The sequence below is a fragment of the Choloepus didactylus genome, chromosome 13 (assembly GCF_015220235.1).
Source record: "Choloepus didactylus isolate mChoDid1 chromosome 13, mChoDid1.pri, whole genome shotgun sequence".
Taxonomy (NCBI): Eukaryota; Metazoa; Chordata; class Mammalia; order Pilosa; family Megalonychidae; genus Choloepus; species Choloepus didactylus.
This window is the reverse complement of record NC_051319.1, coordinates 4,755,406-4,768,844: the sequence shown is the minus strand read 5'-3', so window position 1 is coordinate 4,768,844 and position 13,439 is coordinate 4,755,406. Positions and strand designations below refer to the sequence as shown.

At 38.6% G+C, this 13,439-nt stretch overlaps 1 protein-coding gene across 1 annotated transcript in view; it reads right to left on the bottom strand.

Moving 5' to 3' along the window:
- The window catches only part of PIK3R1 (phosphoinositide-3-kinase regulatory subunit 1), a 175,742-nt gene that overhangs the window by 109,677 nt on the left and 52,626 nt on the right, over positions 1 to 13,439 (bottom strand). The window contains exon 3 of the mRNA XM_037802024.1: positions 5,694 to 5,763. The gene's annotated coding sequence lies outside the window, so the exon portion shown is untranslated. The remainder of the gene's footprint in view (positions 1 to 5,693; positions 5,764 to 13,439) is intronic.

Here is a 13,439-nt window from a genome sequence, read left to right as displayed (position 1 = left end):
ACACTCCCAGGAGTGTAAATCTCCCTGGCAACATGGGGCATGACTCCCAGGGATGAACTTGGACCCAGCATCATGGGATTGAGAAAGCCTTCTTGACCAAAAGGGGGGAAGTGAAGTGAAACAAAATAAAGTTTCAGTGGCTGAAAGATTTCAAATAGAGTCAAGAGGATATTCTGGAGGTTATTCTTATGCATTATATAGGTATCCGTTTTTAGTTTTTAGTGTATTGGCATAGCTGGAAGGAAATACCAGAAACTGTTGAACTGCAGCCCAGTAGCCTTGATTCTTGAAAATGACTGTATAACTATGTAGCTTACATGATGTGACTGTGCAATTGTGAAAACCTTGTGGCTCCCACTCCCATTCCCTTTATCCAGTGTATGGACAGATGAGTAGAAAATGGGAACAAAAAGTTAATGAATAATAGGGGGGATAGAGGATGGGATGGTCTAGGTGTTCTTCTTTACTTGTATTTTTATTCTTGTTTTTATTTTTATTTCTTTTTTTAATTTTTAAAACTTATTTATTTCTGGAATAATGAAAATGTTCAAAACTTGATTTTAGTGATGAATGCACATATGATGGCACTGTGAACAACTGATTGTATGCTGTGGATGACTGTAGGGTATGTGACTATATCTAAATAAAACTATATTTAAAAAAATCAATTGGCCATACATGTGAGGGTTGATTTCTTAGCTCTCAATTTGACTCCACTGGTCTATATGTCTGTATTTGTGCCAGTACCTTCCTGCTTTGATTACTGTGGCTTTGTCATAAGTTTTAAGATTGGGAAGTGTGAATCCTCCAACTTCCTTCTTCTTTTGCATGATGGCTTTAGCTATTCAGGGCCCCTTATATCCTTACATATAAATTTGGTGACTGGTTTTTCTATTTCTGCAAGGAATTTTGGAATTTTTATTGGGATTGCATTGAATCTATAAATTGCTTTGGGTTGGATTGACATCTTAATGATATTCAGTTTTCTAATCCATGAACATGAAATATCCTTCTGTTTAGTCAGGTCTTTTAAATTTCTTTTAGCAATGTTTCATAGTTTTCCATATTTAAGTCCTTTACATCCTTGGTTAGGTTTACTCCTAGGTATTTGATTCTTTTAGTTGCAATTATGAATGGAATTTTTTTCTTGATTTCTTCTTCCAATTGTTCATTGCTTGTGTAAAGAAACACTACTGATTTTTGGGTTTGGATCTTATACCCTGCACTTTACTGAATTCATTTTTTATAGGAGCTTTGTTGTGTATTTTTCAGATTTTCTGTATATAGGATTATATCATCCACAAATAGGGAAACTTTTAGTTCTTCCTTTCCAATTTGGATGCCTTTTATTTCTTTTTCTTGCCTAATTGCTCTGGCAAGAACTTTCAGTACAGTGCTGAATAACAGACTAACAGTAGGCGTGCTTGTCTTATTCCTGATCTCAGAGGGAAAACTTTCAGTTTTTCACCATTAGGTAGGATGTTATCTGTGGGCTTTTCATATATGTCCTTTATCATGATGAGGAAGTTTCCTTCTATTCCTCGTGTTCTAAGTGTTTATATCAAGAAAGAGTGTTGCATTTTCTCAAAGACCTTTTCTGCATCAGCTGAGATGATCATTTTTTTTTCTTCATTCAATTAATGTGGTATATTACATTAATTTATCTTCTTATGTTGAATAAACCTTGCATACCAGGGATAATTCCCACTTGATCATGGTGTATAATTCTTTTATTATGCTACTGAATTTTGCTAGTATTTTATTGAGGATTTTTGCTTCTATATTCATAAGAGATATTGTTCTGTAGTTTTCTTTTCTTGTGGTATCTTAATCCAATTTTGGTATGAGTGTGATGTTGGCCTTGTAGAATGAGTTAGGGAGTGTTCCCTTCTCTTCAGTTTTTTGGAAGAGTTTGAGTAGAATTGGAGTTAAGTCTTCTAGGAATGTTTGGTAGAATTCCCCTGTGAAGGCATCTGGTCTTAGGCTTTCTCACTTTTAATATTTTTTTTCTTTCTTCTCCTTAGCCTGACTCATTTCAAGTGTATCATCTTCAGGTTCATTGATTCTTGTCAGCTCCAGTTTGCTCTTAAAACCCTCCTGGGCATTTTTCATTTCATTTATTTTGGTCTTCAACTCCAGTAGTTCTTTTCGGTTCCTTTTAAAATTTTCTATCTTTTTACTTAGTCTCTCATATCGTTCACTCATTCTTTCCCTGGTATCCTTTGGTTCTTTCTCTGTCCTTTTCTTCATCTCTTTGAGCATTTTTGAGATCATTTAAAAAGATGCTTTGTTTGGTATGTCTACATTCTCATCTTCTTCATTAGTGTTTTCTGTATTTTTATCCTCTGTCTTTGGATGGAACTGTTTCTGATGTTGTTTTTGTTGGTCTTCATCCTTAGTGTTGCACCCTGTACATTTTAATATATTAAAATGTTAACTTTGCAATTTACTCCCTGGGATGTCTGTTTCTTGGTTTTATAACTAGCTAGTAATAAGACAGATTTTTTTTGAGCTTCAGCCCTCCTATCAGGAAAGTCTGCACAAGGTGAGTGCAGTGTTCAGGGATTTCCTTGTCTTTCTGAGCCTGTGTCTTTCCCTGGGCTTTTGCTTGTTAGCTGTTTTGGAGTGCCCATGTTTATAGGAGTTTGATTGTCATCTCTGTTTCCCAGGAGACAGACCTTCCTCTCCTGGGTGTTTGAAGCTGGAAAGCCTTTGCCCAAGACTTTCTGCATCTATAGTTTCTTACCCTCTTTCCTTGCCTCAAGCTGCTTTTGCTTGGAAGGCAAATTCTGAGAGGAGGTACACATGGGAGAGGACTTTCTCAAATCAGTCTTTCCCACTTGAAAAAGGGCCAGGGCCTACAAGGGGGCTGAGATGGTCCCCACATTGCCCTGAGGGGCGGGGTATCAGAAAGGATACCAAGAGCTTCTTCCAAGGCTCCCCCAAGTTGAGCTTTCTTGGCCTGCCCAATAAATGCAGCCCTTCAACTAGCTGACCCCACAGCCCTGAGGGAGTGCAGCATCCCTAAGTCTCTGCCACTGCCGCCCCTGTGTGGGGCAGTTTGAAACACTGACTGCTACCACCCCTGTCCAGGACAGGTTGAAACAATGGCTGCCATGAGAGTAGGGCCCCAGTGATCCAAAGTCATTAATCAAAAGCCATGATCAGTGATTGGCCATGCCCACCCCTGTTCTTGGGGAGGAGGATTTTTATGTTCCTTTCTGTCACCAATGAACTAGCTAGGAGCTGGACTCCACAGTGGCCTGCTGTAAATGTGGGGGATGGGTGCCAGTAGCCACCCTACATAAAGAACAATTTACTGTTCTTTACTGTAATTTATCAGCCTCTTCATCTGCTCTTTCCTGGATGCTGTACAATGTTCTTCAGGCCTCTGGAGTTTCCAAACAGTTGCTTGAGAGTTCCTGCCTTTTTAATAGTTGTTTTGGTGGCAGGACTAAATCCTGGAGCTCCCTACTCTGCCTTCATCCCAGAAGTCCCCCAGTGTTGTTTATATTTTGAATAATATGAAAGGAGGGGCATAATCTTTTCAGTATTAAAGTCCTAAGGACTCCTCGTCTTTCACAGAGGAGTTGGAGAGATGAAGTGAGTTGTCCTGTGGTCACCTCATGGGTGTCTCAATTCTAAGGAAACAAAATCTGCTAGCTGCAAATAGGAGCAGACATTTGCTATGAACACAGATCTGTAGAGAAACACAAAAGGGTAGCTGTTTCTTTGATGATGATGATGGCAATGATGATGATAAAGATAACAAGGAAGTGTTGAAGTTTGGGATGGAGAAAGTGTCATTTCTCCAGTGTTTTATACACAAGTATTTATTTGGATGTCTACCAGTATTTCATAGTAACAACTGTAAAATAACCTCTTAGATATGAGAGCAACTGTTATCTTACTAAGTTTTCAATTTTTGTCACCTCTGTCTACAGTTTACTGAGGTCACTTTTTTCTCTGGATGCTTCTATTTTGTTTGAATATTTTACAGTAAATTTAAAGTTTTTGAAACTTAATTAAAAATTGTACTAGATATATAACTAAAAATTATCTTTATGGGCAACATACTTGAGTGGAAAGGAAACTCAGCATAGTTAGCAGTAGGCCTTTGACATTGAACAATTATTTGACTAGCAATCTGAATGCCAAGCTTTTCAATGTGGTACAAAGGTCATAGACTACTTGCCTGGAAATCACATTGCCTAAATAATTTTGTGAGTGGGAGCATTCAGAAAGCAGAGTTTAATCCCCCCACAAAAGACTCAGCTCCGAAGTCAATATATGCGGAGGAGTTGGCAGATAAGATGGACTAGGCTAAATTCACCCCAGGGACGAACAGAAAAGGTAGCCCTCAAAGGAAATACATGGAGGAATATTTTAAAGGAAGTTTATAAAATACTTATTTGCTTGATTTATTTTATCTGATGGTCAGCAGAAGACACTAAATAGATACTCTCTGGTAGTGAAGATGCAAGGCCAAGGACTCATTTATAAACCAATGAATGAAGCACATAGCAGTGGTAACTAGAGGGAATGAAAAGCAGTGGTGTGGCCCATGGTTCCAATATTTTCAAGAATGAGAATTTCTTTTGAAAGTCAAATATTTTTGTGGGTGCCCGTAAGAACACAGTTGCATTTTATTATCCTTTCATTGATAAAATATAGTGAAAAATTATAAACTAGGGATATTAAGCACATCATATTACTATCGCTTCCACATACATTTGAAAAACCAGTGGCATACATTTATGGAGGCATTATTTATAAGGTCTGTAGATAGTGCTTGCTATATAAAGCCCTTGTAACAATCCCTGAGACCCTAGGATTCCCCTAATCAGGAAGGCAAGTGCTCCCTTCTGCTGTCCCTGCCTGCCCCCTTCCCCATGCCCACACCTATGTTCCTATCCTAGATCTTCTCTACTAGTTGAGGAGTGGTTTCACCTGGACCTCAGGTTTCTGTAGACCCACTTCCTCCTCCCACCTCCAGAGAATTTTGTGAGAAAGAGTGTGGAAGGAACTCCACGTGGACTGGATGGTTTGCCTGGCTGGAATTTTGGAACTATTCCAAAGTGCAAGCAACTCTTGGTCACATAGGCCAATAACCCCCCATCCTCAAATTCTCTGGGAGGTGTATCAGCCCTAAGAGTAGCAAGGGTAGAGAGTAATTGTAGCAAGTGTCAAGATTTTGGCCGCTTGGTTCTGCCTTTGCCCCACAGCACAGAGCAGGTTCAAGTAAAAGAAGGGTGTGATTTCTGGGTTCAGCTTCACTCTGAGGTCATCCTGTCCTATTCTAGCTTCTGGGATACATACATCCTTTTTGTCCTCAGTAAAGGCCTTGTTTCCCCTACAGGCAATTCTGATTTTCCACCCCAGCCCTTCCTGAGGACTGCCTCTGGAAGCTTTGTGGAAAATCTACCATATACCCCTCCCCACCTGCTTACCTGCTTAGCTCACTCAAAGCCTGGATTTGTAGAAGGGACCCTGGGCTGCTCCATTTCCTTCTCCCCCACCCACACCAACAAAACAAAACCCAAATGCAAACCTATCCCACTCTTGATTGATACCTGAATCCTGACATTAGAGATCCTCTGGTTTAGGATCTGCAAATCCTAAACTGCAAATACCCCTAAGAGCAGAGGCCATTGATGAAGTCTTATCAGTAAGTTACCACTGAAAGAGCTTACCAGATCCTTTCCCAGTAGCAGATTTCAAAATGGGAGGATGGAAAGAGGAGAACACTGATGCTTCTTCCCCCTATTTCCACCAACAGTCAGGAAAAGTAAAAAGGGAAAAACAAAGATTACACAGAGTCGCATTAAAATTAGTGTTCTCACACTATTGTGTCTGCTGCTTCATGGTCCAATAAACAAAAGTTCTTTTCTAGAGCAGATTAGGCAGATTAGATCAAATTGGAGGAAGCCAGAATGTAAAAAGACTCTCCTAAGAGGTGTTCAGGATGGGGCTGGGATGGGAACAGCGTCAGAGCCTTTGAGGTGTGAGTCACGAGCTGGTCAATAATAGGAAACACTTACTTGGCATGCATTATGTTCCAGCCACTGTTTTAAGTTACTTATATCCAAGAGATAGGTGCTACTATTACCCCCATTTAACAGATGAGTAAATTGCAGCCCAGAAATATTATATAACTTGTCCATCCCACTCAAAGAGTGGCAGAGACAAGTGAACTCAAGGCAGTGTGTTTCCAAAATCTGAACTCTCCAACAACACGCTATGTCATGGACCAGAGGGGTATAGCTGAAAGCACACTCTGGTTCTAGTTCAAGTGCTGCCTCTAGATGTGTAATTGAAGGCAGATCATTTAACCTCTCTGTCCTTCAGTCTCACCAACTGTAAAATGAGAAGACCAGAGTAGATGACACAAGGTTCCCTCACTGCTCTGACATTCAGTGATTCTACATTGAAGGTACTTGGCTGTGAGGCTTGACAGTCAGGTGTAGGGTAGATCTGTCCATTTTCCCCACTACTGCTCATAGAAATTAATGTTAGAGTTGTTTTACACCTTCCTTTCCTTGTCTCCACTGTTAGTTACCCTTGATAGTGTTAACAGAATTGATAAGAGATGGTGATAACAGAATTGATAGGCATTCATTAGAATGCTTCTGGGATGTGTCAGTGGGGAGGAGGGGAGGAGCTGAGTTTGAAACCTGTCTGACATCATGACCTTGGCCATGAGAGTTATTATCTCTAAGCCTCAGTTTCCACATTTGCAGGTGTAAGAAGAACTTAAAGGGTTCTTGTGGAGATTCAATAAGATAATGTATGTAAAGCACCCAGGCCAGTACCTGGCACATAGTAGGTGCTCAGTAAGTTTTTGTTCCAGATCCATTTTCTATTACTCTCCCTTACCAATAGATGACATGCAGAATCCTGAGTGGTGCTGGCAGTAAGGATGCCATGTGACCTCATATCCCCTTCTAATGCCTCTATCTTGAAGTGCTCCCAAGACATCTCTTGCTATTGGTGAAAGGGAGTTACATGCCTTTTTATAGACACCTCTCATTATATTTGCTTAACTCATAACAATTCTCTCTTCTTTGGGAATGGCCGTGATACAGAGAAAGCTTTCAGATGCAAATAACAGAAAACAACCTAATAGGGTTTATGTAATAAAGAAATTTACTGGCTCAAGGAACTGAAAAGTCTAACAGAAATAAGCTTTAGGTGAGGCTTAATCCAGTTCCATTTTCAATTCCACAAATGTCTACTATATGCCAAGCACTGAGTGCAGAGGAGTATTTTCAATAAAGCTAATGAGCTTCAAGCTTCACAGTTGTGTATTTTCATGGCCCCCCTTCCTACTCAGGTATTTGGGAGAGGAGGTAGACATATGGGGTGCTGACCAGCCAGGGGGTCAGTCTCTACCTCCTGGGTCTGTGGGTGGGGTTGGTACTGTCTCCATTTTTGCTAGCCACCAGTGACACCCTGCTCCTTGTGGGACAACCTGAGTGTCTGCAACAATCTTTGACATCAAGAAGAAGGTTCTAAATGACATGCTGCTCCACTTCCTGCTCAGAGCACACCACAACCAAGGCTCTACCATGAGCCCCTTGTGCCCTACTACCTCCTTCCCTGCCCAGGACCTGGCTGAGCTGGACCAGGTGCTAAGGCAATGGACAAATGGCCAGCAGGAGCCCTGCCCAGAGACATCAAAGGTCTGGAGCCTCCTAGGGCTTTTCCCAGAGCAGCTGTTTCAGATGTGGCACGACCAGCAAGTTCTGAGAAACTTTTCTAAGCCATCAGTAACAAAAGACATACTTCTATCATCTGAACTGGAGGAAAGACAAAATTATCTTTCTAATTTTTCTACAGAAAATGGTGTTATAAAAATCTTTGTCATGTGAAAAAGGATCAAAGAGCATGAAGCCAAACATGTAGGGAAAATAGGTATCATAGAGGTGTGTCAAGCAGGTAAGTAGCAATAGTAACAATAATTATTAATTAAAGCTAATGATAGTTATTTTTCTGGATACTTTTTAAAACTTGCAATTTGTATTGCTTCTTTTCTCATTCTAAATAGATATTTACTTTTAATTAATTATTTTTAATTGAGGTGAATTTCTCATAATGTGAAATTAGCTATTTAAAGTGAACAATTCAGTGGCATTTAGTATATTTGCAATGTTATACAACTACTACCTCTGTCTAGTTCCAAAACATTTTCATCACCCCTAAAGAAAACCCCTCATCCATTAAGCAGTTACTCTCCATTTTCCCCGTCCCCCAACCCCTGTCTGTTGTCTATCTTTTACAGGTTTACCTATTCTGGATATTTTATATAAATGTAATCATACAATATGTGACCTTTTGTGTCTGGCTTCTTTTACTTGGCATATATTTTTGTGGTTCATCCATGTTCTAGTTTGCTAATGCTGCAGAATGCAAAACATCAGAGATGGATTGGCTTTTATAAAAAGGGGGTTTATTTGGCTACACAGTTACAGTCTTAAGGCCATAAAATGTCCAGGTAACACATCAGTAATCGGGTACCTTCACTGGAGGATGGCCAACGGCGTCCAGAAAACCTCTGTTAGCTGGGAAGGCACGTGGCTGGTGTCTGCTCCAAAGTTCTGGTTTCAAAATGGCTTTCTCCCAGGACGTTCCTCTCTAGCAAGCTTGCTCCTCTTCAAAATGTCACTCACAGCTGCACTGAGTACCTTCTCTTTGAGTCAGCTCATTTATATGGCTCCACTGATCAAGGCCCACCCTGAATGGGTGGGGCCGTGCCTCCATGGGAATGTCTCATCAGAGTCATCACCCACAGCTGGGTGGGGCACATTCCAAGCGAATCTAATCAGCACCAAAACATCTGCCCCACAAGACTACCTCAAAGTTAATGGCGTTTGGGGGACACAATACATTCAAACTGGCAAAATCTATGTGGTAGCATATATCAGTACTTCCTTCCTTTTTATAGTTGAATAAAATTCCATTGTATGGATCTACTACAATTTGCTTATCCACTCATTCGTTGATGGACAGTTGGACTGTTTCTATTTTTTGGCTGCTCTGAATAATGCTGCTATGAACAGTGTCTACACGTCCTTGTTTAAACACTTGTTTTCAATTCCTTGGGATATATACCTAGGAATGGAGACATTTACTTTTGAACCGATTTCATATTCTTTTTCATAACTCTATTTTATAAGTTTGGGTCTCACAAAAACCTGGATATACCTGTGACACAAAAGCTCCTTTTCCTGAAGAAGGTACAGGAGAAAGAACATGAATCACTAAATCATAAGAAACCAATTCCTGATAGATTTCCTTTTCTCCATTAGATCCTCACCCTCTCATACTTGTCATGACTCTATTAAAAAAGCTTAGACAATTCGAATTCCAATAAGGAGAGTTAAAAATGTCTAAACAGAAAAGACTTGCCTGACCTCACTGAAAAAGTACGGAAGCAATTTTGTCCTTCTAATTGGAAGAAGGCAAATTTTCCTGGATTGGTTTTTGGAAGGGAATTCCTTTAGAAGTGCAGAGTTCCAGAAATTGAAGAACATATCATTTTGTAAGCATATTTCTTTTGAAAATAGTTATTAATGTGGAGATAACCATTATCAAATCTTGGTTCTTACAACAGCACAAGAACTGATATTTTCTATTTATTCAGGAGAGAATGGCAAGGCTGAGAGCCAATGAAAGGAAAAAAGAAACGTCTGCCCATTTTTCTGCAACAAAACTAAAGGACTCTTGATTTATCAGTCCATTTGGCACACTCTTCTTCGGGGGTAGGGTGGCGGGATGGGGTGGTGGAAATGAAGGGTTGTAAATTTTATAAATGTGAGCCCTCTAAAGTAGGCCAATTGGTCAGCTGCAGACTTGGCAGCACCATGAAGCATGTGTGCTGGGCAGCTTCGGAACATGATGTTCTGTTTCACTTCTGAGAACAGAGGGAAGTGGAATCAGGGCTCAGCCCAGGATAGAGAGAGGGCTCAGCACAGACCTGTGAAAGGACAAAGACAAAGGAAACATGAAGGAATCGAGGCACCCTGGTTAGACTGTGACCACAGAGTGAAAAAAAAGGAGAAAATGTTAACACTCCCCAGAGAGGTGGTGGTGTTCTGGTGTTTGCGAAAATTAAATTCTGGAAAATTCAGAGCCATAGTGTGATTGAAGATTAAAAGTAAAAACTGAATGGTTTATATACGAGTAACGATGAAATTTTGTAAAAGGGATTGGAAATAATGCCAAATCTATAAACTTTGAACCATACGGATGTGTGGCATGAAGAGAAAAAGAATATTACAGAAAAAAAAAAAAAGAAAAAAGGAATAGCTTGAAACATGGAAGACTTTAGTTCTAGATTAATAAGTCCCTCTTAGGGCTTTTTCCAACTTACATTTACATTTCATATTGTTTCAATGATTACTCGGCAGCTAATGAATAAAATGATAATGTATAGCATACATATGAATAACAAAATATTTGGCATTTTGAGTATCCAGCCATCTCAGATATTTTTCAAACGATTTGTGAGAGGAAATCAAATATTAAAAGTGCAAAAACTATGAAATAGTGCTACAGTTCAAGAAAAACAAAAAGCCAATAGTAAATTAGGGCTTAATTTATAAAACATTTTGTTGAATGCTATCATGTGCCCATTATCTTGAGATTTTTTTTCTTTTACTCAAGTAATTTTGAATTGTGTTGTAGTGAAATTATATTAGATTGCATCATACAATTATAACTGATAATATGCAATGAATAAGTTCATGTGTTTTTCTTCAAATATCTGGTACTGTCAAAGACTTGAAAGAAAGATATCAGACTAATGATAATTGCTTAATTCCAAATGTACACTATCACTTTAAAATATTTTAAGTTGAAAATAACTTCTTACAGAATGTCTTCACACTTTATTTTTCACACAGAAGTTCAAGGATAAATGCAAAAATATTTCTTTTACTTAATAGTACCTCCTCCCCCTCTATGCACCTAACAAAAGAAAAAAAAAAAAATTCACCTTCTTTATCAGGGTGAAAAAACCCAGAGACCGTAGTGGCCAAAAGACTCAGCTGGTCTTTGTAAACGAGTTTATAGCTTTCAGCTGAAATCTCTGAGACTCTTCATTCTCAGCTGCTGGCTCCCTTAGAGCTCCCTGTGGCCTCTGGCCCCATTTCCATGGAGACAGAGGTGGGAAGGGTAAAAATAAGTTAAGGGGAAACTTTTTTTTTAGGCAGTATTTCTAAATCTCTACTCTTCCAGTACTATTGAGTGTCCAAGTTAAAACTGACCACACATCAATAATTGAAATTCACTCTCAGGTTGCCAAGGCTACATGGCTGAAAATAAGGTACTTGATTGTACATTTGCACAAATAAAAGAAAATACCCACCCCATTTAATACTGTTTAATTGCAGCTCAAAATGGAAGCTCAAAATGAGGGCAAAATGGCTGCTGAGACTTAACAATGGAGAGAGAATTCTACCATTTTGCAGGATCCAGTTTTTGGCTGAGATCTCTGAATCTTATTTCTGAGAACTTGGCAGACTTCTTTTGGGGTGGGTGTTTCCCCAAATATTAGAAAGGTGGGATCTGTTGGAGAAGAATTAAAAAAAAAAGCCATAGTTTTCCTCACAGATGTCAGTTAATCCATCCCCTTGACCATATGCTTTTGTTCCTAACCACTTAACTGAGACTAATAAAAATAAATATGATGCTACAACTACTGCTTCAACCACCTGTGCTACAACTAGTTACCAGCAATCATTTATTGAGTCTCTTTTTGCATGTCTGCTACTGCATGATGTATTTTCTCATTTAAACTTAAAAGTCTCTTAGAAAAATCTTTTTATTAGGAAAAAATTTTTAAAATACACAAAAGAGGAGAGAATAATATGATTCATCCCATGTACCCATTGCCCATTTATGGCCATCTTTAATTAATGGCCATTCATGTTTTCTCCATTCCCCACCTACCCCCCTCCATTATTTTGAAGCAAATCTCAGATATTTTTATCCAGGAATATTTTATTATGTATTTATAAAAGATAAGGACTCTTTAAAAATAAACCCAAAGCCAACAGCATATCTAAAAAATTAACAATCATTTCCTAATATCAGCAAGCATCAAGTCAGCAAGACAAACTTTTGAGGTAATCATAGTTGCTGTCAGTGTTGTTATTATTATTATTCACATTTTACAAGTAGAGAAATCGAGGGCAAGAGAAGTTTAAAATACCGCACACCATCTCACAGAAGGTAAGTAGGAGAACCTGGATTAAAACCAGATATAGCCTTAGTGAGGTAACTTGCCCAAGGTCATAAGACTTAAATAAAAATAACAAGAGCTATCATTTTTTTGGGTGCTATGTGCCAAACTTTGTTCCAGCCACTTACAACAACTCAATGAGGTAGGCGTCATTATCTCCATTTTACAGATGAGGAAATTAAAGTACAGAGGGGTTAGGCAACAGCTAGTAAGTGGTGCATACAGTCAGGGGATACATAACTCACACTCTCACTTCTTGACTCACTAACTTTTCTTTTTAATCATTTTTATGTGTCTATGTATCTATCCATTTGTTTGAATAGATAATACATTTTCATGACTTGAAATTCAAGATATTCGAATTAGTACACATGGTAAAATCTCTCTTACACCTCTGTCTTCTACCATTCAGTTCACATCTCCAGAGGTTACGTAACCAATGTTCTCAGTTTCCTGGTTATTTTCGTATAGATATTTCATGCATATACAAGCAAATGGATATCTCTCCCCTCCTATTTTTACATGGAAGTCAGCATACTTGATACCCTGTTCTGCATCTATGGTTTTTTGCTTAGCATATTTTAGAGCTTTTCCATTCTGTTTTACACAGAGCCTATACTACTCCATTCTGCTCATTCCCATTGGCAAGCAAACCCAAATCTGAGTTTCAAAGTCTCCAAATCATAATTACCATGTAGATATTTAATGTTGGCTTGGAACTTCAGTGTTTTCCTTGTTCATACTTTGAGCCTATCTAAGCACTCTTTAAAATCAATTTATTCTGCTATCATTGCCTTAGGCAATGAAACTTACTTTAAAAACAAAACACATTGGATGATGTACCTTGAGATTCTAGCAAAGTTTCATTTAAAAGTAATCCAGTGGTATAAGTAACCAGCTTTTAGATATTCTTCAATTTATTCCTTTCATTTTGTAGTCACAACTTAAAAGTGTTCTCAAAGAGGATATAAGATGACTTGCAAGTAAAAAAACACTATCAACTAACATTCTGAATACAAATAAAAATGAGAATGGAAAAAACATTTTAAAATGTCTCCTCTGAGAATTTTTAACCACATGGGTTTTGAGTTATAATTACCAGTATCTGCACAGTGTTTAAAAAGTTACCAAACTGATATTGCCCCCAGATGCCTGGCAGATGCAAATACAAATCCTTTTAAAATCCAGGACTCAA